The 27,947-nt window shown below is 36.8% G+C and overlaps 1 pseudogene; it reads left to right on the plus strand.

Moving 5' to 3' along the window:
- The first annotated feature begins 24,223 nt into the window (after positions 1-24,223).
- Positions 24,224-26,985, plus strand: LOC149157080 (benzyl alcohol O-benzoyltransferase pseudogene; annotated as a pseudogene).
- Positions 26,986-27,947: the final 962 nt, after the last annotated feature.

Here is a 27,947-nt window from a genome sequence, read left to right on the forward strand (position 1 = left end):
TTCCATAAACATCTTGTTCATTCTTTCTACAACTCCATTTTGCTGAGGTGTATATGGAGTAGTCTTTTTCCGTGCTATACCACACTTCTTACAAAATTATTCAAATTCCTTAATGCAAAACTCTCCACCATTATCTATCCTCAGCACCTTTATCTTCTTCTCTATCTGGTTTTCCACTAGAGCCTTGAACCCTTTAAACCTGTCAAAGACTTCAGATTTCTTCTTAAGGAAAAATATCCATGTATTCCTTGAGAAGTCATCTATAAATGATACATAGTACACAGACTTACCTAGTGATGGAACCTTCACAGTTCCAAACACATCACTATGCACAAGCTCTAATATATGTTTCGCGCTCTTACCACCAGAGGGGAAACTCACCCAATTCTGCTTCCCATATACACAATTTTCACAGAAATCAAAATCCAGAGAGATATTACTCATACCTTCTACCATACCTTTACCATGAAGTATTTGAAGGCCCTTCTCTCCAATATGTCCAAGCCTTTATTGCCACAACATGGTCTTCTCTACAGAGACCACTAGATTTTCTGCTCCATTTTCAAGAACCACAGAACTGTTGCACCCATCAACAACTGTGCTACCTTGTAGCTTGTACAAAGTTCTAATCTGAACTCCCCGCATCAATACCAATTCTCCCTGAACCATCTTGCAGGTACCCTTCTTGAACACTGTTTTTACACCTGCATCATCCAACTTGCTTACAAAAATCAGATTTCTGGCCAATGCAGGAATATGCAGAACACCTGGAAGTGTTCTAACCCTTCCACCTTGCAACTTCAACTTTACTTTTCCGTGACCAATGATTCTAGCCTTCCTATTATCCCCTAAGAAGACATCACCACCATCGTATTTCTCATGCTCGTAAAACCACTCTCTATGGGGAGTGAAGTGAAAGGATGCACCTGAGTCAATCAACAATGCCTCATGATCTAGATGTGTACTTGAAGAAGCCAAGTAAACATTCCCACCTTCATCTGAGGTGGTTTTCACCTCTGTAGAAGGAGCATCATCAGATCCCTTCCTTTATAAGGAGCTTTAGATTTACAGTCCCTTTTATAGTGCCCTTCCTATCCGCATTTCCAACACACCACCTTAACAACTTTTCCTAGAGATTTAGATCTCCCTCTAGATTTAGATCTCCTACTCAATGACTTATTTTTGTTTCTATTCTGGGACTGTCCTCATATAGACAAGGCATCACCATTCTGGCTCTCCTTATTTTTCCATCTCATCTCCTCCGCCAGCAAGGATGAGACTATTTCATCAAACTGTAAGTCAATTACATTGATACCTATTGCAATAACCAGACTATCCCACGAATCTGATAGAGAACACAACAAAATGATGCACCTATCTTCATCTAAAATTTTACTATCAATAGATGCTAACTGACTTACCACAGTATTAAATGCGTTCAGATGCTTTGTCACCGAGTCTCCATCTTTCATCCTCAGGTTATACAGCTTTTTCTGCAGGAACAATTTATTGACCAAAGACTTATATTGGTTCAAAGTCCCTAACTTTTCCCACAAAGCCTTTGTCATAGCTTCCCCTAATACATTCAACAATACTGAATCTGAGACACACAATTGTATTGTGCTCTTTGCCTTCTGATCCAACTTCTTCCATTCTTCATTGGACACTTCTGTTGGTTTAGTACCTAGATCTACCATGATCCACTGATCTTTGTCCACCAACAGATCCTCCATCTTGAGTTTCCACAACTCAAAACTCTGACCATTAAATTTCTCGATCTCTATCTTTCCACTGCTCGCCATCTTCTTTCACCACCAGAATGGATCTCACAGATCTCCCACTGAATTGGGTCTACCACAGGCCCCGGCGAAACCCCTCAGCAACAAAGGTGTCCCCTTGAAGCCAAAACAACTTTGCTACCAAATGTAGGTTTTAACCCTGTAGAAAAATTACCTGCATATGAATTCTAGAACACATAAAATAAACAATGTGAGAGCATAACACATAAAACACATATACACAGAGATTTTCCCCTGGATCCCAAAACCAGGACTACCAGCTTGATTTTTCATTATGCTCTTTTCAATGTTATAATACATATTTATGCATGTCGAAGCATCCAATACCATGGACCCAAAACCATCGCATCCAAAACCATGGATCGAAAACCATCACGTCCAAAAACATGTGTGAAAATCATGCACAAAACCATAGGTGGGTCCGCCCAACCTAACATAGGTTCCAAAACCAAAATTTTCCGGGGCACTTCCTCGGACCCGATAGAGTGGGGTTACCTGCACCCCTCAAACCCCCTGTGACCCCCCCGCTATGTAATCGGCGCAACGAAGGGGGGGCTCTACCCCACTTATAACCTCCTAGTTAACTACGTGGGCTAGTCGTGGAAAGAATATAACACAACCCAACATTTTTTCCTCCCGATAGTGTTTTTCATCCTTTCTAAGGGCTCTTGGAATGCGATTGTTTTGATATTTGGCATGATTTTTCGAGTTTCTGAAGACTTAGAGAGTGTTCTTAGATCCATTTTGATCACGCCTTCCCACTGAAAAGGCTTTTGGACAACCAAAAGTTGGTTTTCAAGCATCGCTCAAGTGAGGATACAACCACCTCACTTTCCCAATCTCTATCCATTGTGCACTACTGGGTTTTGAACCTTTGAGCCCGATCCTAAGGTACTCCACGTCCCCTCTACACATAGTCCTCACCTTCCCATCCATAATTGTATCTTCCTGTAGCTCATTGAGGTATTAAGGCAATAGATCATCAATGAAAGGCAATTGACTTTGCTCTTCGGGATCTTCAATTAATGAAGGTTGAAACAGTCTTAAGTTTTATGCATTTACTACTGAATAGATGTGCATGTGTGCTGGCAGATCAAGGGAAAAGGTGTTCTCACCAATTTTCCCAAGTACCTTAAAAATCCCATACCTTATTGGCTTCAGCTTCTTTCCTTCACCTTGCATTTTGTCCTTGCTGATATACAACCAGACTTGATCACCAACTTGGAAGTTGTGCTCCACCCGGTGTTTATCATGCCTTGCCTTGTACTTGGCTTGGCTCTTTTCCAACTGTTCCTGCACTTCTTGGTGAATTTCTTGGATCTGTTCAATGAATCTAGTTGCTTTGTCCACATCACTGTGTCCAACAACTGCTATGTCTTTTTCAAAGACAAAATCGAGGGGAGACCTTGGTATAAAACCAAAACAGGTCTCAAAAGGAGATCTTTATGTAGAAAAATGTTTAGCATGGTTATAAGCATGTTGCACATAACATAAATGTTCATCCCAAAGCTTGGGATGCTTGTTGCAATAACCCCTGAGCAACTAGATCATTGTCCTATTGACTACCTCTGTTTGGCCATCTCTTTGTGGATGAAAGGTTGTGCTTTTCTTCAATCTAGTGTCCATCAATTCCCACAACTTGACCAAAACTTCCCAACAAATTGGGAGTCTCGATCAGATACTATGGAAGTGGGTAACCTAAAATGCACCCAGACGTGCTGAAAGAACAACTTCGCTATTTTTTCAGTTGTAATCTGCTTATTACAAGGTATTAAAATAGACATTTTGCTGAACCTGTCCACAATAACATATAAATAGTCATGTCCCTTTCTAGATTTTGGTAATCCCCCAACAAAGTCCATGGAAACACTTTCCCAAGGACGGGAAGGGACTGGTAGTGGAGTGTACAAGCCTAGTTTCCTATTGTTGGGCTTACTTTTAGCACACAAGGTACACCCTCTTACATACCTAGAAACTGTCTCATGCATTCTTGGCCAATAGCAGTATCGTTGCAACTGTGCCACTATTTTACTTACACCAAAATGACTTGATAGCAGAGAAGTATGTGCCTCCCTAATTATGTTAACTCTTTCTGTTTGTGGAATGCATAGCTTTCCTAAATGATACAAGAGTTGGTCCTTAACATAGTAATCCAATTCTTCTACCCTTTTGCCGTTACTTAAAGCTGCATATACATCTTTAAAGTCTATATCTTGAGCATATTGTTCAATGTAGCTTTCATGCATTACTGAGTTATGCCTAAGTATAGTAGATGCATTTATGATTGGTCTGGACAACATATCTGCAACTTTATTGTGTATGCCCTTTTTATATCCGATGACTAAATGAAACTGCTGTAGGAAACCCATCTACCTATAGTGTCTTGATTGCTGCAATTTAGTTTGTGAGTGAAAATACTAAAGTGGCTGATGATCAGTCTGTATAATTGTTTCTTTGCCCATTAAGTAATGTTTCCACTTCTTCACACTCTGGACTAATGCATACAATTCTTTATCATATGTAGGATAATTAACTACTGCATAATTAAAAGTCTCAAAACGGTAGCATATGGGTTTACCATGTTGCATCAACACTACTCCCATGTCATAGTCATTGGCATCAGTTTCGATCTCAAATGGTTGTTGAAGATTTGGCAATGCTAGTACTAGTGCTATACTAATATTTTCTTTCAAGGTGTCGAAGGATTTCTGCTATTCGCCTCCCCACTAAAACACCTTGTTCAATCCTGTCAAGGCATGTAAGGGAGCTACAATTAAGGAAAAGTTAGCAATAAACTTTCTCCAATATTGTGCTGCTCCTAAGAAGCTTCTAACTTCTGTAGCAGACTTGGGTTTAGGCCAGTTTACAATGACTGCAACCTTAGAGGGATCTATCTTCAATTCACCACCCCCTACAATATGACCCAAATAATTCAAAGATGTTTTACCAAATTCACATTTTGATAATTTAACATAGAGATTTTCTTGCTTCAAAACATCTAGAGTCTACTTTACATGCTTCAAATGTTCTTCCCATGTTTTACTGAAAACAATAATTTCATCCAAATATGCAGTTACAAAATCATTAATAAAGGGCCTGACTACATCATTCATAACTCTCATGAAAGTGGCAGGAGCATTAGTTAAGCCAAAAGGCATAACTAGCCATTCATACAACCCTTGCTTTGTTTTGAAAGAAGTCTTCCATGCATCTTGCTCTGCTACTATGAACTAATGGTAACCATTACGCAAGTCCAACTTGGAAAAGTAAATAGATTCCTTCAACTAATCCAATAGATCATCAATGCGAGGAAGGGGATAACGATTCTTGATCATTATTTTATTCAGTGCTCGGTAATCAATGCACATCCTCCATGAACCATCTTTCTTCCTCACCAACACGATTCGAGATCCACATGGTGATGTGCTTGGTCTTATGAACCATTTCTTGTACCTACTTCTTGATCTTTGCATTCTCTAAAGCAGATAACCTGTACATTCTGATGTTAGGCAATGGAGCATCTTGCTGCAAATTAATATCATGTACAATTTCCCTTTTGGGTGGCAGACCTTTAGGTTCTTAAAATAGGATATCATATTTTGAAACAATTTTTTCTAAATCAGCTTGTTGTTTAGCATCACAACCTTCAAATACATTGGTTTTAGCAGGTTTCTTTTCCTTTACAACCATTAGTAAAAATTGCTTGCATGAATTTACAATTATTTTCATCTGCCCTGAGTTTATGAGAGTATAATTATTCTTGAGTTTATGAGCTCTTACAATATATTCGATTCCATCTTAACGAGTTGATACCTATTTTCAGCTCTATAGAAAATGGATTTTCTATCATACAAGTAAGGACTTCCTAAAACAATTCCACATATATCCTAGGGAATGATATCTAACTCAACCTCATCTACAAATGCTAACCCAAAAGAAAACCTAAGTTTACATTGTCTAGTCACTTGTAGCTTTGCTTTATCACATACCCAACCTAATGGATATGGCTTCTTGTGAGGTGTGGTTAGTAATCCCAACTTCTTTATAATTGCTTCAGAAATCAAGTTTACTTGTGAGCCACTATAAAATAAAGTATCAATATTTTGATGCTTGGAAATAACTCTAATATGAAAAAGCTCATGTATTTTCCTCTCATTTTCTTCATTATCAATAGTTTGTACAGAATTACTAGTAGATGCTTTAGAATTTTTACCTTTTATACCTATGGCTGCGATTGTTGTTTCATCACCTGAGTCTGACCCCAAATCCTTCTGTACAGCAGTAGAAGCCTTCTTCTTCTTGCCATATAACTTCTTGGGTTTCATCTCTGGATGCAAAGACCAGCAATGTTCATCATCATGTCCATCCTTCTTGTAGTGAGTGTATGAAGGTTTAGCCTTTTGTAAAACATTTTCCTTCCTCTCTTTCCATTTCTACTTCCTCTTTCCCTTGTTCTTGCTTGCAATGGGTTTTGATGATCCCCCAATCTCTGGGTTCACATTCTTGCCTCTAGCCTCTAGATGTGTAGCTTGAACAGATACCTCATCTATGCTAGTAGGGTTAAACATGAGAATGGTGTGCCTCAAATATCTGTGTAGACCCCCTATATACTTCAGCAAAGTTTTAGGTGAGTCTAAAGAAATGCCTAGAATCAAAGCTCTTTTTCTAAATTCTTGGCTGTAGCTTTGTACACTTTTCCCCTTTAACTGGCTAAGAGTTTTCCAACTCATCATAGCTTGCTGCATATAAGCTAGTGGATAGAATTGTTCTTTAATTGCATAAAAAAATTCACTTCAGACAGAAAGAATTTTACCATGTTTCTTCAGGTCAGCTTGTGTCTTGCCTTCCCACTAGACTAAGGCAGTTCCTCCAAGGCGTAGGCTGGCCAACTGAATTTTACTCCTGTCTAAGTCAATATTCTGCACCCTGCAATACACATCAATATGTCTAATCCAGTTATCTAACTTCTCTGCATTTAATTCTCCATCATATATTGGCAAATCAAATTTAACATCTAATTTAATCAAAGATGTTTCCTTCTTTTTATTTTCAGGGCTATCAAGAGGTGTGGATAGAGGAGCCTCTTTTCCTTTCCCTTTGCCTTCAAAATGGCCATCTATAAGATATTCTTCTGTTCCTTTGTCTTGTTTAGAGGTTGAAGAATCTTCACTTCAACCTTTCTTAAATTCTCGATACATTTCTTCTACCATGGCTATCATGGTCATGAAACTGTCCATGAATTGAGAGTCTAATTCCAAGGGATTTTCTTCTGCCATTTTCCTCCTATGATAGACTCTACCAATTTCTGGGTTAGCTTCAACCAATTCTCCTTCTCCTAATTTGAGCTTTGACCTAGTTAGCATTCAACAATCCAGCACAAGCTTGTCTAACCTTACCAACCTAAAGCTCTGATACCACTTGATCTGATAATGAGATCTAAGACAAATAATAAGGTATTATAGACTTATATGCATGGATTTGTCTATGCTATTTTATGCAATGGATCAATAAGATTGTGAAATACGTAGACAATGAAGCAGTAAACAAAACATAATAGACAATACATAACACAACGAATTTAATGAGGAGTTCACCCAATACTCCTGGGCTACATCTCCTGGTCCAGCCTTCAGTGGTGGCCTCTCTATTATGTCTTCAAAATAGAGTTTTACAATAGTGAGCTCGATTTGAGCCTCACACACAACAGATGCAACAACAAGAGCTTTGCTTGAACCTCCCAATACTCTCTGAGTACACAAACTCCCTCAACGCTCTCTATCTCTATCTTAGCTCTGTCTTGGCACTGCCTGAAATACTGCCTACCTGCGTTTGCTCTCTGTCTGTGGCTTTAAAGCCAATATGGGCTGCCTGTTCATTTCAGTTCCTCGACTTTCAGTCTCCCGGGCCTCCGTCCACTTGAATACCTCTTCTAGTGTTACACAATCATGGCATAACACCTGAAGGGGAGGTGGCCACCTATTCTGCAACGTAAGAGTGCCTCGGGCCCTTAAAATCCTTCAGATTCCCAAACGCGGTCATTTTTTGCTTAACACAGGAAAATGCATTCACGATTGTGAAATTCCGCCAAAACACAGTTCATTTCAGACTTCAAAAGTCCTTAAATCCACCCTATTCTCCTATCAGGTCCGCCTGTAAGTCGCCATCGCATGTCGCAATGGCCTTGCTCCAAGGTTCCCCTTTGTATTTTTGAAATACGTTAAAATCATGAAAATAACGTAAGAAATGGCTTATGGCGGACCTGAAAATATATATAATAGCCTTAAGGAACCCTTTTGGGTCCGACTTATTGCATCGGCCTTCATCCTTCGCATTTCATTTAATAAACGAAAACTGTGAAAATGCATTAAAAATGGCTTTGCTATGGATCTCAAATCTTATGAAATAATATTGACAAAACTGTCGGGTTTAGTTCATCTTTCCGCAGATGTGTATTTGTATGTACCTGCTCCTATGTGTAGCCCCGATTATGATATCGCGATGCGATTGATCGCAATTGCATATCGCTCATGCCCCGGGCCATTGCAAGCACTCTTTGTAATCACGGATAGTGATCATGCGATGTAACACAGGCCGTCGATCTACGCACTTGATCAACGGTCCTAGTTGACTCCACTGGTCACCGTCGCAAGTGTCATGTAGTCTGTGCCGATATCTACTATCTGTCTATATCGATTGTGATAGCCAATCAAATTTGGACCGTTGATTGGCCAGATCTGACGGCTACTATGCACTCACTTGTTCCGCCTCTAATACTTTATTTTTTTCACTGTTCTCATGTGTTTTCTATGGTTTTTGCATCCTGATAGTGTTTTTTAGCCATTCTAAGGGCTCTTGGCATGCGATTGTTCTAATCTTTGGCATGATTTTTCAAGTTTCTGAAGACTTAGAGAGTGTTCTTGGATCCTTTTGGATCAATAAATGATCACATTCACTTGATCAATTTCAAAAGGTGGTGGGTTTGAAAATGTTTGAACTATCTGATAAGCTAATCCAAGTGGGCTTAGAGGCATCTCGTTGCCATAAGAGGTCAATTCAGATTCTAAAGGAGGAATCTAAGGGTCAAAACATTCTATAATGCTTAATGAGATCATGTTAGCCTAGGCAACATTACAAGGAAGGTTCGGTGGAGGGAGTGAAAAATTTCCCATCAGTGATGAATCCTTAAGCAAGAAAACACCAATATATTCATAGGGAGTAATCGTTTTCCCCACAAAAGGTACAATACCTATAAAGTTAGGTTGAGAAGTATAGTAAGATAATTGGTCTACTTTTACTATTTTCCCTCGATGAGGAAATAGTATCATGCGGAAAAGTGATGGGACCATCGCATACATAGCATAGGTCCAACCTCAACCTAGTAAAAGGTTATAATCAAGCTAGGAATCAATGTCTTCAACTTCTATTGTGATCGTCTTACCTTCTATCTCTATTAGTAGATCATTTGAGATCCTGTAAGGATGAAAACCTCTTCCATCAAAGGCTTTTAGAGTGGTATGAGACTGATTGATAGTTGGAGAACCCAAAGCTTTCCAACAAGAAATAGAAATGATACAAATAGAGTGTTCTTTGTCAATAATTATGCGAAACACTCATTTGATTTTGACGACAACTAGTATTTGGAATGCTAGTTGATGTGGGAGTCTAGGTGTATGACTTTCCATATCAAAGATGATAATATTAGAATCCCAAGGATCAATTGCTCTAATAGATGACAAAAGTAACTTCCTTTGTGTTGGAGATGTTTGCAGCACTTCAAGAGATGACATTGCGGAAGGAGACATCAACAGGTCTTCAACAATGTTGTAGTTCTAAGAAGCTATAGCCTGTGGGTTGAAAGATGCTTTTCGAACAATACCTTTGGGAAGCAGTCGAATCCTCATGTCAGGAATTGGTTTCTCAATTTGTAATGGTTTAAAAAGAGAAGGAACTAAAGAGGAAGGTTGACTAGATGGGATAGCATCATTTCCATTTAATGCATGACCTTTAGGTTCGTAATCTTTTGATCTTGTTGCTACCATAATTTGTGAAGACATCATCATGATATCTACTGATGTGGAAGAAGAAGATGGATTATGTGAAACCACTTTAGTTTCTTGAGAAGGAAAAGGATCCTTCAAAACAACAAGATTTGGAGAACCTTTTATAAATTTGGTAACCTCTGCCTGATGTGGCCATTCCTTCATATAATGATCTTCATTATAGATTATAAAAGGATAATGAGGTTTATTATTATCGCCAGTAGGTTCATTTTTAGTTGTTTTCTCTTTCTGAGAAGCATTCTATTTTGTTTTATATTTCACCTTCTTTTTACCTCTAGATGGTTGATTCTTTCTAATAGATGATTCTACAACATTAATCTCAGAAGTAGTTTTTGGTGAAATGTTTTCACTGGGCGAATCTTGTATAGCCAAAGTCTGAGTGTTTTTAGAATTCTTCTTTTTACCCCTAGACTGAGGGCTAACATAACCACTTACACCATCAACATTATTAGATCCTGTAGGAGTTGATCTAGTTTTCTAAGATTGTTTGGCAAGTTAGATTTGGGATTTTCTTGTAGAAGGTGCCAGATTGTGTGTAGACAAAGTCTAAGTACTGGGCACGAGAAATTACCTTCTCTTCTATTAAAACACCTCCTTTAGAAACATCCTTGGTAATATTGGGAAGTAATGATTTTGTAAACCATTCAGCCAAAATTTGACCTGGAATATAAAGCTTGGCTAAACGATGTCTACGTCTCCATTCATGTATATGATCCGAAATGTAAGTAGATGTATATTGATTTAGGGAATTCAAAATTTCAGTACTAGTGTTTTATCGAATTGGTAGCTGAAAATATGTCAAAAATGTTGTTTCTAAAGAGTTTAAATTATGAAAATAAGCACGAGGTAACTCAATGTACCATTTTGTTGTGGAACCAGTGAAAGTTCATTGGAAAAGGCATAATGTGATAGAATCATCAATCAACGTATTTGGCGCACACCAAAGATGATATGTCATAATGTGATTTGATGGGTCCTCTCTTGATTTTCATTCAAACTTCAGTATTGAACTCGATAACTTAGTAGGAATTTCCAACCAAAATGAATAACAATAGATAAGATCATTCGTTAACCAGGATGAATCTAGAAAATCTAAATTTTGGATCAACGACAACTGCTGGTTGAAGTCTTGTTGTAGATTTTGATAACCCTAAGGGTTAAGTCCAACCCCTAGAAGAGGATACCTAGGATATTCTGGAATAGCTTGTGCAATTGGTATTTGCATTCCTCTAGGGTAACCAGGGTGAGTCATACCAGGTTGCATTTGAAATGTATGACCACAGTATGGTTTACTCTGGAAAGGTGGACTTTGAACCCTTTAACCCAAGTAATATTGCCCCTATACAGGTTGACCTTGCAAAGTTTGACCTTGAACAAATTGAGTTTGAACAGGCTAGCCTTGGAAAACTTGACCTTGATACGGTGTTTGCATTATCCTATACTAGGTTGTTCAATAGGAATCTGTGTTGAAGACTGGAAAGTAGGAAAAGTTTGATAAGCAGATGCCCGAGGGATAAACTATGTAGGTTGTTGAACATGTATCTGAGAGGTAACTTGGACAGTCGTTTGTGATACTCTCAGGATAGGTGTCTGTGGTGAACTTGGAAACGATTGCTGAACACATGTTTGAATAGTAGACTGAACAGGTGTTTGAGGTCTACTTTGAAAATAAATTCCATACCACGTGCATTGATATTGGGGGATATATATTGAGAAAACAATGACATAATATATTGAGTATATAATAGGGGGTAAATGGTTTTTATATTGGCAGGTATAAAAAAATGGAGCTCAAAGTTAATGAAAAAATATAAAGGGGTATAAAAAATGTTAATGAAAAAAAATGGATACCTACAATATCGAGTGAAAGTAGGGGTGTTTTAAATTGGGAAGGTGGATTGGGTTCATATTGGTAAGGGGTTAAATAATGTGAAATTTAGAGTTATTTTCCAATATGTTGTCAAATTAAGGGTGTTGTTTAGTATGCCATGAATGCACGTGTTATGTCAGAGGTTCATTGAGTGAAGCCCCCCATGAAGAGTTACGAGGTCTTTTACCTTCGATATACTTCCATAGCACTTAGGTGCTAAGCCTTCTCTACGCCCTTGGTTCCTTTAACTTTCTAAACCAAGCACCACCACATCAGAGGGCCCTACATATCATAACTTTTATTAAAAGGCACTTACATAGGAGTTACGAGAACTCCAACCTCTGATATGTTCCATAGCCCTTAGATGTTAGTCCCACTCTACACCCTTGGTTCTTTAGGTCCGGTTGTAGCAAACAAACCCCACGCCCCCCATTTTTACTTAGTTTTTAATAAATAATGAGGACCCTTTTAATTTTACTTAGTTTTAAATTAAAGTATTTTGCCTTTGTTTAATAAAAGGACAATAGGGAAATAAGTTAGTAAGCACACTTGAAAAGATTTTTATAAAATTTAAGTTATTTCATTAATCATAACGAATTTCATCTAAGTTCCATTAATTGGAGTTGTCTACAAATATGTTACAAAATGTAAACCCCCCGATGAGCCCACTCTCCAAAGTTCCCTTTATACTTAAATTTATGCCCTCGGGTCATTCTTATCGAAACTTTTTATTTAAGTTCTATTTATAAAATGTTACGAAACACTTTTTCTCTTAAATCCAACCTCTCGATGTTATTAATATAAGCAAATGTTATCAAAACCTTTCTTATCAGAAACTTTTAAAAGAATGTTATGATGTGCCTATGTAAAAAATTTCAATTCCAAAGTTATTTTCTTTATTTTTAAAAGTATTATATTTCAGGATTTTCTATATCAAGGTTACTCATTTCGGGACTCTTTTTCTAAGCCTTTGCATTTTAGAACTTCTCATTTCAGAAATTTTAATATCGTAAGTTCATTCTAAATTTCTCTCCAATACTTTATTCCTGAAATCCGATGTGGCATTCTTCACATGGTTTCACGTTATTTCACTTAATTCATTACATTTACATTTAATTTTTATTTGGTTTTATCAATTCGTTCCAAAAGGAATTTTATTGTAAGAATTATGTTTTAAACCAATGCTTATTTGTGGCTAATTAGTGTCTCTGATAAGTTCATGTTCCTGTCCTTTATAGGTAAAATCAGAGTCTTGAAATTATGAAGAAATGAAGAAGGGAAGCAAGGCTAAGAATAGGATTCCTCAGTAGCCTGCAGGTCCATTTGCGGAAGACACAGATGAAAAGAATCTAGGAACCAAACTATTTTCTGATACTATATGCACCAAAGATTCTAGACTTTCCTCCTGGGAAGCAATTTATCATCATTTTGAAAATCAGAACCCTAGAGTTAATCAAAGGATGGTTAGAGCTGATGATAGTGTCTCGATTCCAGAAATTACTCCAAGTTACACTGCCAATTCTTTCTTCCATAGGGTTGCAATAAGGCCATGACTACTTCCTTACGCTGATATGGTCCGTTGGGTTGCAGATAATTTGGACATTTCCGATAGGTGTATTCACACCAGTAAGGGCACAATCATTGGATCTTTTACCAGAAAATATTAGCAGAGCATGTACCACCTACCCAATACACAGTATAAATACAATAAAGAATATGACGAGGCTTTTATAAAGGATCATGGACACCCATAGGATCAAATCAAACCTTAGAGAAAGGACCTGCATAAACATAAAGCAAAGGAAAGTGGTAAGCATTCAGTTGATTCTCTCGTCGGTCATTTTTTCCAAGTTACTGTTACGCTGTGTAGGTTGCGTGCACAACCCAATGTGTCAAAATTCCATGATGACTAGGTACCTCTTATTAATGGGGCTTCAGAGGGATGTATATTTGATTGGGATACTATGCTTTCTGATAATTTGGCTACTCATATTTTAGCTTTTAGAAAAGGTTGAAATATTTCTGAGAATAAAATCCCCCCTTTCTACATGTTTGCTATATCATGGATGCCTTGTGTTTTTTGATGGATTTTCCTGCTATGGGTTGGAAATCGACTCTCCAAAATCCAAAGCCCATACATATTTATCATGATGTCCTGTGGGAATCAAAATATCAAGAGCATTTTTATCATATTTGTCACAGAGTCATACCTCCAATTTATAAAGCTATTTTTGGGTCTAAACCACCTCAGATGTCTCAAGAGGCTGTAGATGACCTTCAGAAGGTTGGAAATTGATTTGGGGAGTAATTATTCACTTATGTTAGAGTTTATGGCCTCATCCTCATGTTTTACCCTTGTTCATCCCAAATACGCTTTTAAGCAGAGAGTTAGCATATCAAACAATTGGTTATGGTATTTCTATGACATTGAAGGATTCAAATAAAACAATGTGGCCATCTTTTCCAGCTAAATTTGGTATATCTCCCTGGGAAAATTATTGCCATGCAGAGAAGGAAATTCAAGCCATTTAGACCCTCAATTTACTTACTATGCCCAATAGACAATATGATCGTGTTGCCATAGTAAAAAAATTCACTGCTTCTCAAAATCTTAGATAATTTGTTCATGAACCACATAAATTGGATTTTTTTTTTGAACAATATTCTACATATGCTACAGTTCTACCGAGGGTGGAAGAACAGTTAACTCTAGAAGAGAAAAATCAATTTTCTCAGTATCACAATTCTCAGACAATTAAACTTCCATTACATATGTTACAAATTTCTTTAGAACAATCACCTCAATCTACAACTCAACCTGATAGTTCTACGTAGAAAGACATTCTTCCTAAGACTCAACCAAAGGTTATTCTTATTTCTTCCCCGCCTCAAACTGATGAGATTATTTTTAATCGTGAATTAAATGAAGCATGGAATGAGATCAACATGACTATAAATCCGAAGACTAAGATCCAAAATCTAGCTTCGACACTTACTACTTCTTCACAACAAACATATATTGAGGGGAGTACTGGGAATGTTGAACGGAAGACCGAGTCAAAGGAAGCTTTTGTAATATCTTCTATTCAAGATAAGAAATATGTTGAATTTATCCCTACCTATCCCACCTCCGAAGTGATTCTTAATGTGGAAGAAATTCCTCCTTTAGATATTTTTTTACAGTCCTTAGAATAAAGCTATGGTGAAAAGAGGTAGGAAAAAGAGAAATTTAGATCAGTCTCAGTTGTTGATTTATGATAAGGTATCTTCTTTCAAAGTCCTATGGAAAGGGTCTACTACAACACCGAAAAAATATGTAGGGGAACTGACTCAATTCAATAGTTCTTATGCTTCAACGACCATTGATAAGGCTCTAGAAGTTCAAGAACTTATGAAGCTAAAAGAGGAAAGGATCATCTTACTGGAGCAGACTCTTGAGGTTGAGAAATAGAAAATCAATGAGCAATGGCAGAACCAAGTGACTTAGTTACAAAAAAAAATTGATTCACTAAAGGTACAATATGATAAAGAGTTGCAGATTAGAGATGATCAAATCAAGGAAATGCAGAAGAAGATAGAACAATTGCATGTCAATCCTCAACTGACATAATTTAAAAAGGAAGCTAAATAATTAAATGCTCTTCTCGGGCATCAACAAAAAGTCTTCTGCAATAAACTTGTGATAATTCAGGATCAGTGTAAAGTTGCAGATTACCTTTTGGATCAATTGTATGAAATGAAAAATGATTTTGAAGAAATTAATGAAAAGATTTTTTATTTTCTCACTTGGCAGGAAAGTGAAGAAGGTACATATGCTAATCTAACAAATATCAATGCGGCTCAAAAGATCATATTTTTTAGAGAATGGAAAATCAGAATGAAGCAAGCCAAAGAGGTTGTAAATGAGGCCTGAAATCTTGCCAGATGAATGGTTGAATCAGTCAATGATATTTTGCTATATTCTAATATCATTCCTAACTTTCCTGAAGATACTCTTAGAGACACCAATATGTTATCTAAGATGTGGCATGAGCACAACAAGAAGATGGCCGAGATGATTGATCAATTGTCCAAAGTTAGTCTTGATCATCATTGGCAGTTTGTAGCTAATCCTGACAGCCAAAGGTTAGTCCTCTGATGCCTGTCCAACATCACTATGCAGATGTTTCCATCCTTGAAGAATTTTATTTTCACAGGTCAAATGAAGATCAAACCCAGGCACCCTCCAGAACTCACTATCATGTTGGATATCTACAGATTTTGACAATTAACTATTGGATAGTCTTCTAAGCTTAGAAAATTTATCGCAAATATTTTCTAATTAGTCCATTATTGTTGTTTCTATTGAAAAGTTGTTAGAATAGTTTATTTTTGTCCTTTGTACTAAGACTATAAATTCCCTCTCCGATATGGAGAAGGGGTTCTGAATTTTTGCAAGAAAAGACTTAAATTGCACTATTTTATTTAAGTTATTCTTAATATTAAGTTGAACGACTTGCATTTCCGTAATGAGGAGAGATACAATTTATTGGGTACTAGCATCCTATTTTTTTGTGCATTTGCTTTGAAATAAATTTATTTATGTTATTGTTCACATATATATGTGTCTGTTAATCTTTCATGATCACTACTGATATGCTTGATTGAAATTTGCTTTATATTGTGAACAACGAGATCTCAATGATATGTGATATTATAAAAAATTAATTTAATTAACTATATAATTAAATTAATTTTCTTTAATCGAGTTAATATCATAATTGAATAATGATTTACATTTTTGTGTCAATTATGACATCTTCGTAGCACATATGTCATCAAATTACTCGGGTGTAAGAGTAAGTTATAGAATTTATTATTTTTTGTTACTAGTACAAATTAAAATACATTACCACCATCCATCCCACTCTATATAATTCTCTTTAAGGGAAACTAGTCCCATAATTCTAGTTGGAGCCAATATTCCAAATGGAAAAGGGTCTAATTTGGGACCTCACTGGGTGGTTTTACCCAATGTTGATGAGGTTATTTTGGACCATCAACAGGTCCCCACAACCAAGTGCCACTTAACATCCGATCCCCTTTCATCATAGCTTTTTCAAAAATCATTTGCACAAGAGTTACGAGATCCACATCATCCGATATACTAACCTTCGATATGACGTCATGCTAATGTCGTAAATACCATGTGGCATCACCTTAGTGGTGACATGCGCTACCTAGATTTTCCCTATTAGGCCACCCAAAAATGTCGAAACTGACTGCCATGTGTCCTCGATATTGCCACGTCATCTATCACGTCAATTCCTAAGGGGCCAATCAACTACTACCACGTGTCCTCTTGGACGAGTGAGAAAGGGTGCCTCATCCCTTAGTTTTTCAAGGAATTCCTATGTAATTCTTTTTTCCTTCAACCCTCGGTGCTTTAAAAGGAATTCAATTATTAAGAACTTTTGAGACTTTTATCTTCGAATTTCTGAACCTTCAAGGTTATCGCCTGCTCAGATAGTCATCCTTCCGCTATTCTACTAGCTCAGCCCTTTTGATATTGGGTTCCTTTCAAATAAATCACCAAGGAAATAAACTGCCCAGGTCTGATATTCTAGACTTTCTGATATTGGGTTTCGAGAATCGGCTCCTGAAACTCCAATCCTTCAAAATTTTGTCTTCCCGAGGTCACGAAATTCTAGATTGCTCTAATATTTCGGCCTCCTTAGGACTTCAAGATCCTAACTTCGATAATCAATAACTGTTGATCCAAAAGGCCATTTGCAGACTTCCACACATTGTTGGAAAGCTATTTCAGAGCACTTTTCAGTGGCAAAGTTCCAATGTAGGCTTTGAGGCCATTTTCTACCTAATAAATGGCTGCAAACTCTCTATTGTGCTTTTCACCTTGGCCCTTCTCTTGTGCTTGGAATCCTAGACACCCAACCACCATAGTCATCATTTTATGGCTTCTCCAATAAGCCTTCTACTATGGTGATTCTCTACCAGAGACTGCAGTAAACATAGGACTCCCCCTAAACATGACACATAAATTATATCAATGTTAGCATCTGCTACCACAAACCTCCATGTTGATCTGGTTGACATCAATGCCAACACACTTGCAATGATTAGCCATCCAGGAAATGAAAACTGTCCAACAATACCCCACTTTGGCATTGATGGAAACAACATAAGCTCCCACTGAAACCAAACATGGTCTTCTTCATTATTTTTCTTATCTGGGGCACCAATAATCTTCTCCCCCTTTAGCATCAATGGCAAAGGATGCCTTTGAATACCCCCCCTAAACCACTACAGCCTACTATTCAATTTATCCCACATGCTGAATAGCTGCCAACACACACTATAGTTGAGTCATTTGGGAGGAGGAGTCATAACTCCTATCTGCTACCTAAGATATTCAAAGGGTTATCTTGCTAGTGGCTTAGTAAATATATCTACAAGTTGGTCTTTAGTGGCCACATATTCAAGTTGAACAACATTGGCTGCAACCTACTCTCTTAAGAAATGGAACTTGATAGGGATGTGCTTGGTCTTTGAGTGCATGACATGATTCTTAGAGATATTGATGGCAATAGTATTATCACACATGATTGGAATAGGATCATTAAAATCTACCTTAATGTCCTTCAAGGTTTGCTTCATCCATAGAATTTGCGAGCAACAAGTGGCAGCTGCAATATATTTTGCTTCAACAATGGATAAAGAAATGGAGGCTTGTCTCTTTCTAACCCAAGACACTAAGAAGTTTCCAAAAAAGAATTCTACACCTGAGGTGATCTTCCTGTCTTCAATATTGCTTACCCAATCAACATAAATATTGGCCTTCAACGTAAACTCTCTATTTTTAGCATACTACATTCCATAATCAATTGTTCCTTGAAGGTATTTGAAAATCCTTTTGACAACGATGACATGAATTTCATGAGGGAAAGCTTGAAATATGGCCACAAGACCTATTGCTTGCATGATGTCTAGTCTTGAAGTTGTGAGATACAAAAAGCTTCCTATAATTGATCTATACTCAGTCTGATTTACCAGCGGTGTCTCAATGTCTTCTTTACAGAATTTGCAGCCTCTAAGCATAGGTGTGCTAACTGGCTTGCAATCTTCCGACCCATAATTATTTAGAGTTTCTTACAGGTACTTGGATTGGGAGATAAACACCGCATTTTTTACTAAGAAGTTTACAATCCTAAGAATAAGGACAACTCTTCAGTCAGGACATCTCAAAATATGTCTGCATATAGTTTTCGAATTGATGTCCCAATTGTTCCAGGTCACTGCCAAAGATTACGTCATCCACGCACTATTGTAAATAGTAGATGATCATATTCAAACTTTATGTATATATTGCTATCTAAAATACCTTTATTAAAGCCTTGTTGCTAAAGGTATCGATCTAGTCTTGCATACCTGGCTCTCAAAGCCTATTTGAGTCCATATAAGGTATTTTTCAGTTTACACCCAAACCCTTTATCTTCAGTGAGCGTGAATCCTTCTGGCTACTAAATATAAACCTCTTCTTCCAGATCTGCATTGAGAAATGCAGACTTCACATTCATTTGATATACCTTGATAGTTTTATGACTTGAAAAGCCAAGAAACATTATGATATATTTCAGTCTAGCTACTGGTGCAAAGCTGTCATCAAAATCTATCCCCTTTATCTGGGCATACCCTTTGCAGACTAATCAAACCTTGCTCCTAATTACTCGACCCTACTCATCTATCTTAGTTTTGATGATCCATTTTATACCTATGACATTTTTATCTTGAGTATTGGAACAAGCTCCCAAGTGTCATTATTCTCAATTTGTTCAAGTTCTTCATTCATACATCTCACCCAGAACTTGTCCTCACTTGCTTGGATGATATTTTTAGGCTCAACCTGGGATATGAGAGAAATATTTACACAATTTGAAATGCCAAAAGATTTCCTCCTGGTCTAACATTAAGTCTTTGATCTCTAAGAATTTGAATCTCAGGGTGTTCTTTCTATACATACCTGGAAGGTGTTTTGGGCCTTGGAGTCGTGCTCGTTTCCACGTCTTCATTATCTGAATCTGTTTCATCTTGATCTGAGGGCTTGATGTCTAAACTCTCTTCTCCATCTTAGTTCATGTTTCCTTCGAAGGACTCAGATTATGAAGCTATTTCATTTACTACTACATAAATGCAATCCTCAACCCTCTTTTTCTGTTTGTTGTAACACTTGTATCCTTTGCTTCGAGCAGAGTACCCAAGTAACATAACCCCAAATTCAGTGTGTGACTCAAATTTTCTGGGATTTTTATCATTCCTTTTGATAAATCATTTGATCCCAAACACTTTGTAGTGCCTAATTGATGCAGGGCTTCCCTTCCAGGGAGTTTTATCATTATTAGGCCTGAGTTGTATTCTGTTTGACAAGTACACCACTACCTGATCCAGGAGGATGCTAAAAGGCCAAATTTTTAAAGTCTTCAAAACGTAGAAAAACCAGTCTCAAATCGAAGAGCTTATTGTTCTTAATCCAACAGTGTGAATGACACCTCGATCCAACATCGTATAAAGAAGTTATTGCCCGCTGAATTGTTTTGGAAACGACTAATTTTTTTGCAGGCACGACACGCAGGGACACTTGGCATGCTAACGTCAATAGTACAGATGTTAATGTCAACAGTATATATGCATACGTCAACCGTATGGATGATAATGTGACCAGGGTGACATGGTTGTATGAATAGAGGAGAGCCAACTAGAGTGTGACATGTAGCAGGTGATGTCAGCAACTGAGTCAGCCATACAGACCAATAAGAGTGTGACACATGGTATCCCAATCAACATTTTTCTCTTTAAGGAGACAATAATTTGGACCTTTTCGGTGGTCGAAAACATTGAATTTTTCGTATGTTTAAAATGTTTGTGACCCTTAAAAATTCGATGGGAAACCAGGCCATTGTAATATTAAAATAATAAATTTTTAAAAATTCCAGTCGCGGGTGGTCAAACCATGCCAACCGGCCTGTAAATGAGAATGGTTGATGGTGTATATACATATACAAGAGTAGATGGCAGGAGTTGAACCCGTTTGGCAGTTCTGCTAGCACTGACACATTTTAAATAATGCACCAAAATACCAAACAGAAACCAATGCCAAAATTACAAGAGTGAACGGGTTGGGTGTAGGGTCGACCCCGCGACCTCTGTTGTGTCAAACAAGCCCACAAGTTCCTGCCACCAACACATTAGTGACACCACGTTGGTGGTAATGTCCACCCACATATATTTAAATTGCTTCAAACCCAATGTTGAGGAAGAGGTCGCGTGGCAAAGCGGGAGCCACATAATGTAGCACAATACTTGCGCACACGGGAATCAAGGTGGGAGAATATTCCTGGATTATTCCAAGAATATTCTTGAAATATTATTGTAATATTCCTGTAGGGGAATCTTATCCCTAGAACTCCATAGGCCACATGCACATAACATGGTCGACTTTATAGTCATTTTTCACAATTTTTCGCTAGGAATCCAACTGTGCAGTATCTTTCTTCAGCAAAGGTATACATTTTTAGGCCATCCCTGAAAGTGGAGGTATAAGGTGTCATTTTGTAATTGCTTGTAATTTTATTTCGCTACTAGTTAATGAAAGAGGCCTCCCCACATTGAGCAGGGCCCGAAGATATAGCCCACACTAGGTGAAATCTGTTATCAAGTTGTTTGTGTGCCTTTGATCTCATGGTTTCTTTTAATTTCTGCTTCTTTTATGTGTATGTTTCACTTGGTTATATGGTCTTTTAAAATGCAATTCTGTATGCATCCTAGAAGTAAAAGATCTGGATTAGGTTTGGTATCAAGGAAGGTATTCTTGATGCGAGTTGCATGAGTGAACGGTAATGAGGAATAAGCTAAAAAAGGTGAAGTAAAACTCAAATCTTTTGATCTCGAAGCAAGGCGTGCAACACGAAGACAAAAAATGGTATACAAGGAAGCTAGAATGGAGGAAGAGTAGTTGCGTGAGTGAACGATAACGAGGAATAAACTAAACAAGGTGAAGGAAAACTTAAATCCTTTGATATCGAAGCGAGGTGTGCAACACGAAGACAAAAAATGGTAGACGGGGAAGCTGGAATGGAGGAAGAGTGAAATTATCGTATGATCTTTTTCACCATGGCAGAGAAAGTGGACAAATTGTTTGCAGAATATGAGAAGACAATAAAGCTTGAGAAGAAAGAGTCAGATGATCATGCCTTAGTAAACCATGGATGGGGAGGAGAAGAGCCCTCTCCCTCTCCATCTTCTAGTGACAAATCTTCTTCTTCCTCTTCTCATAATTCTAACAGGCATCATAGGAATGCATCTAAAAATTTATTCAAATTCCAAAATTTTTTAATAAACAAAAGTTATAAAATACTTCATGAACCCCAATTGAAAGTGTTGTCCTCCTTGGCAAGATTAATCTACAACACTTATGATGTCAAGATGAATTCAATTGACAACATATTGATATAATTTGGTGACGATTTTTTATTCTTAAAGAAAGACAAGTTCTAGATGAAGTTGAAGAACAAAACTCTACTTAAGAAAATGATATGTGTGAAGAAGTGTGAAAATGCATGACAAGAATTTTAAGCTTTTTTTTTTTACTAATTTCAGGTATGAAAAAAATGTTGAATTATACACACCAACATAGATCCATCTTAAGTACGGATCTAACATGAGCCGAGAGAGATCAAATTTCTTCACGTGCAAGCTTTTTAATAGTGCAAAATACAATGTGTTATTTTTCATTGTTTAAATTATATTTTTGAATACTAAATAAAGTATATATATGACCAAATAAAAAATTTAACCATAAAAACTTAATTTTTTTCCTATATATAAATATATATGAAGTATATCCATATAAATTAGCTAACATAGATCTTCATATAGTTTATTTAAATCTCTTGTTGAAATATTTTTGAAAAGTATAAGATTTAAACATCTAATCACACATTTTTATAAGATTTAAACATCTCATTCACACATTTTTTTTACTTCTAATTACTTTAGAGTATATTCTTTTTTTACATTATTTTTCTATTTAGAACATAAGTTTTATTTTTTATTTTTACAAATTTATGCATCCCTTTATACTGAATTGTAAAATAAACCTCTTAACTCAATAATACTATTACTTTATAATTTATAAATCACAATCAAAATATTTTTAAGTTAATTTGTAAATTCAATTACAATCCATAATATTATAATATTAATACTGTTATAAATTATATTGAACATATAAATCAAACCTCATTTTAATCCACACTTACCTAATATATCGCTTAATTATTTATCTATTTTCAAAAATAAATTGATTATTTAAAATGATGTTAATCATTTATCTATTTTATCAAATAAATTGATTATTTAAAACGATGTTAATCATTTATCTATTTTATCAAATAAATTGATTATTTAAAATTATGTTAAAGATCCTTATTGACGATCTGGTGATGCAACGTACTGTGGTAATTTTGGAGCACATTGAAATTATTTTTAAAGCTATAACTCAATCATGCAAACCCTTAGTTGAATTATGGGCTATATATAGCTTCTAATAGGGACTCGCCCCACCTTTCCTAAAAAAAACCCTTAGTTCTTATTGCGATGGAGAAGAACCTTTCTTTTTCCTCTTGAGAGTGAAGGCAATTGATTTTCACCGTTAAATCATCAATACCTACGATTAACATCGTCTTATTGGATGGTTTTTTTCCGATATTGAATCATGTCCTAGTTTTCTTTGTCAACTGCGCTTAATTATTAGCACAGCTATTCAGGTTCAGACTTAACAAATAGGCACTTGATTTGTTTTATTTTGGTTCACTGACAGTTGAGTCTGTTGAAACTTCATAAACCCTAAAAATGCTATGGATAGGAAAAAAACATGTAATGTTATGAGCCCAGGACCAGAAGGTAGATGTTAACCACTTACAAATAAAAGTGGCAGGACAACGCGGTGGAACTTAACATCGGGGATGACGGATTTGGACAACGTACTTCCGTGGAATTCAATTTTCCATGTTAGGTTCTGGTTGTGTTCATAAAAGCTATTTTACCGTCCTACTGCTCTTGCACTTGGTGAAACTAATGCGTTCTAACAAGAACAGTAACGTTTGTGATATCATCCATGAGATAAGTTGTGATAGCATCCATGAGATCCTTGACTGACTGGTTGGAATGGAGGGTTGTGCTCAGTATGTGTCCTTGTGGTGTAAATCGTGGCAGTGATAAATAATGATGCAAATTTCCTGAGTTTAATTTCGGTGTACAGACTTTATAAAATTTAAAGGAAACTTTACTACCGTGATTCTTACGCCGCTCATGGAAACATGAAAACTTCTATAAATTTGACATCCTCCGCATAGCAAATTACCCATCAGGAATTCCTCTGTGTTTCATAAATTTTATCGGCTTAGTTTGTTGGCAGTCTCTACTTGTGTTGTGTTTATATGGCAGCTATGGGATTTGGGTTGGCTCCTGGCCATTCTCGTGTACTAATGTTCGCAAAACCTAGTGCTCTCTGCAACTTCAAAGTCACCAAAAGGCCACCTCTCCTCGTTACCCCTAACCGCCCTACTCCTAGCCATTCTCTGTATCTTACCAACATTGACGATCAATTGGGATTAAGAATTCATGTCAATATAATTTTGTTTTATCGATCACACTACAAGTCCTCCTCCCTGAAGAATGAGGATCCAGTCCGTAGTATTAAAGAGGCACTAGCCAAGCTGCTGGTGCATTACTATCCTTTTGCCGGAAGAGTAAGAGATGCAGATGATAAAGGTAAGCTCATCATGGACTGCACAGGTGAGGGGGCTCTTTTCGTAGAAGCGGATGCAGATATTGCATTGGAAGAATTCGGAGTTCTCTCTCCATCCCTCCCTCGTGCTCTTGACTTTATAAATTACGTTCCAATATCCAGGCCCATCACAGAGTCTCCACTTCTTTTATTCCAGGTAATTGTGATTTTAGATCCATTGTCCAAGAGTTCAGGTAATTGTGATTTTAGATCCATTGTCCCAGAGTTTAGAATTTGATATTTTACTATATCTCGATTGTTGATTTGCCGAGTTTAGAATTTGATATTTTATTATATTTGGATGGTTGATTCACTGAATATTTCGCTATGTCACTCTGATTACTAAATATTAGATTGTTGATTCTCAGAATATTTGGCTATGTTTTTCTGATTACCAGATATTCGGCAAATCAGCCATAGAAATAAAAATACTTTATACGAATAATGAGTAATTTTGGATAATGCTGGTCATGAAAAGTACTTATTATGGAGAGGATTTTATAATTTTATCTATAACCAGGTGAATGGTAGAAATATAATATGTAAATGTGTTTATTAGTACTATGGTAGAGATATAATATGTAAATATGTTTATTAGTACTAGGTAGATGGTAGAAATATAATATATAAATGTATTTATTTTAGAATAATTTTTTAACAATTTTATCTATATGGATAGTAGGAATATTTGTATTTAATTTTAGAATATTTTTTTGCGCTTTTTTTTAACATTTTATATAAGTTTGTGCTGGAAGTAGTAGGTACTCTGAAGAAAAGCCTATTTCTCTACTGGGAAGAAAAGCATAATAGTCGACAGTTTAACTCTATAATATAAGACAGTTATGTTAATGGTATTTAATTAGTGAATATTACTATAATTTTTGTGATTTTTTTTGTGTTTATAAAAACCTTATTTTCAATAGATTCACAAAAAAATAGGTGTATTTCCAGTTCATTAATAAAAAATAAGTGCTGCAACCAAGTAGATTGTCTAAATTAATCACTTATTAAATTTAAATAAGTGCTGTAACCAAATAAATTGTCTAAATTAGTCCGTGTCTAAATTAGTCTGTGTCTAAATCAGTCACTCATTAAATTTAAAGATTCTTTATGATTCCCGAAATATTCAGCAATCAGACCACTGACTAGGCCCATGTCCATCTGATTACGAAATACTTGGAGAATCAATAGACATAAGCTCAGGGTTAAAGTTATGACCGGCAATTAAATACTTAAACGTGAAACTACTATTTCAAATTTTTCTCTATAGTCATTTTTTACGATTCAAAATTTTCCCTCACTGTCAAATACCGAATACGTTCAAAATGCAAAAAAACGTTCCGGAACGTCAAATTCTAGGCCTGGCCAAATTGCATTTGCATTTTTGGGCGTAAATATTTAGTACCATAGCAATTTGCTAATCGCCTGATGGCATTACCATACATTATTACTTAGTATCGCAATTCTGTAGACGAATTAATAAGTTTGAGCTGTGCTAATGGGTGCTTTTACTCTCAGGTAACGCGTTTGAAATGCGGAGGCTTCATATTAGGTTTGAGTTTCTGCCACTCTGTGACAGATGGCGTTGGAATCACCCAGTTTGTGAAGGCTCTGGGTGAAATAGCGAGAGGCGCGTCAAATCCAACGGTTCCTCCCGTTTGGAGCAGAGAAATGCTTCGACCGAGAGAGAAGCCAATGGGGAATCACCTCCGGGTCCGTGAATCAAAGATACAAGTGGCGGCAGTAGGAGAGGAAATGAGATCAAAATCATTTTATTTTGGTTCAAAGGAAATTGCAGCTTTAAGAAGGCAGGCAGAAGGGTTGAAGCATCCCACCCCTTTCGAATTAATATCGGCCTGCGTGTGGCGATCCAGAGAAAAAGCTCTGGGTATCCCTGGCGACCAGGGTTCAACAATTATATTTCCCTACGACGCCCGTTCTCGAATTCGGCCACGTCTTCCAAGGGGCTACTATGGAAATGTGGCAGCAACCGCGTACGCTATGACAAAATCCAGGGATCTAACTCACCAACCATTGTCCTTCGCCATGGAATTGATCAACGAAGGCAAACGAAGGGTGACGGAGGAATACTTGCGATCTTTCATTGATCTGGCGGAGCTGAATGGGCGTCCACACGATAAATCCGTTGGTGTTTACTGTATTTCAGACGTTTCCAAGATTATGGTGGATCTCAAAGAAGTGGACTTTGGGTGGGGAAAGGCAGTGTATGCTTCTCCTGTTTATCCGCTAAACGTTTCATTTTTAATAAGACCTTCTGTGAATGCTTCTGAGGGATTTCTTGTTCCTGTTTCTTTGCCGGCGAGTGCTATGCAAATATTTGAGCAAGAAATAAATAATGTAATGTACGAGTGCCTTCAGCCAGACTTTTTTGAATGTGGGGAAGGAAAGTGATCAAAGTGTTCATGATAAAGATTGAATCAAATTAGTAGTCGTGTTGGGTTGAATGCGTTCTTGCTCGTGTTAGGGTTGAGTGAAGAAATAGCAGCTACTCGACTTCTGTCTCTGTAAACCAGCTGTTCTAAGCGCTTGGTTGGCACTTAATAACAACGGATATTAACCTCTTTAAAATGTAACTACTCTTGTGTGCCCAATGTATTTTTAATGAAGATATTATTGGTGGTTTATATTAGAACAAAGTATTCACAAGTTTAGTTTAAATATTAATAACAATAAAAAAATTAGATGGCAGGTGAGATACAAAGATGCTTTTCTTTTATATGTTTTTTTAAATTTATTTAATTTATATGTTTTTTTAAATAAGTAATAATAATAATATAATTTAAAATAAGATTATAATTTATTAATGGTATGAAGAGGTGTTTTAGACTCTAGTATGTTGCGAGATGTTAAGGTGTAGTATAAGTATGTTAATATTTTTTAATAATAATAATATCTTCATTATAATTAGTATTATATCAAATCTTACATATATGATCGGTTACAGAATGATAATTCTCAAACATATGGATGGAGGTGGAAGAGAAAAAAGAGAGACAGAGAGAGGGAGAGAGAGGACAGAGGAGATAAATGATGGGAGAGAGAAGGAGAGAGGGAGGGAGAGAGAGATGGAGTTGGAGAGAGAGAGAGGGAGGGAAGAACAAAGACATAGAGAAATACAGGTGGAGAGAGAGAGAGAGTGACAAAGGAGAGATGGAGAGAGAGTGAGGGAGAGAAAAGAGAACAAGGGAAGAGAGAGAGAGAGGGGGAGTGAAGGGGAAGCGAGAGAAAGATAGAGACCCAAAGATGGAGGGTGGAGAGATGGGGAGAGAAAGAGGGAAGGAGATAGTGACGAAGTTAGCGGGTAGGGAAAGAGAGAGAGTGAGTGATGCAGGGGAGAGACATAGGGAGGTTGG

Source organism: Pinus tabuliformis, chromosome 9, assembly GCF_031772625.1.
Source record: "Pinus tabuliformis cultivar Carrire ecotype Pingquan chromosome 9, CPIR1, whole genome shotgun sequence".
Taxonomy (NCBI): Eukaryota; Viridiplantae; Streptophyta; class Pinopsida; order Pinales; family Pinaceae; genus Pinus; species Pinus tabuliformis.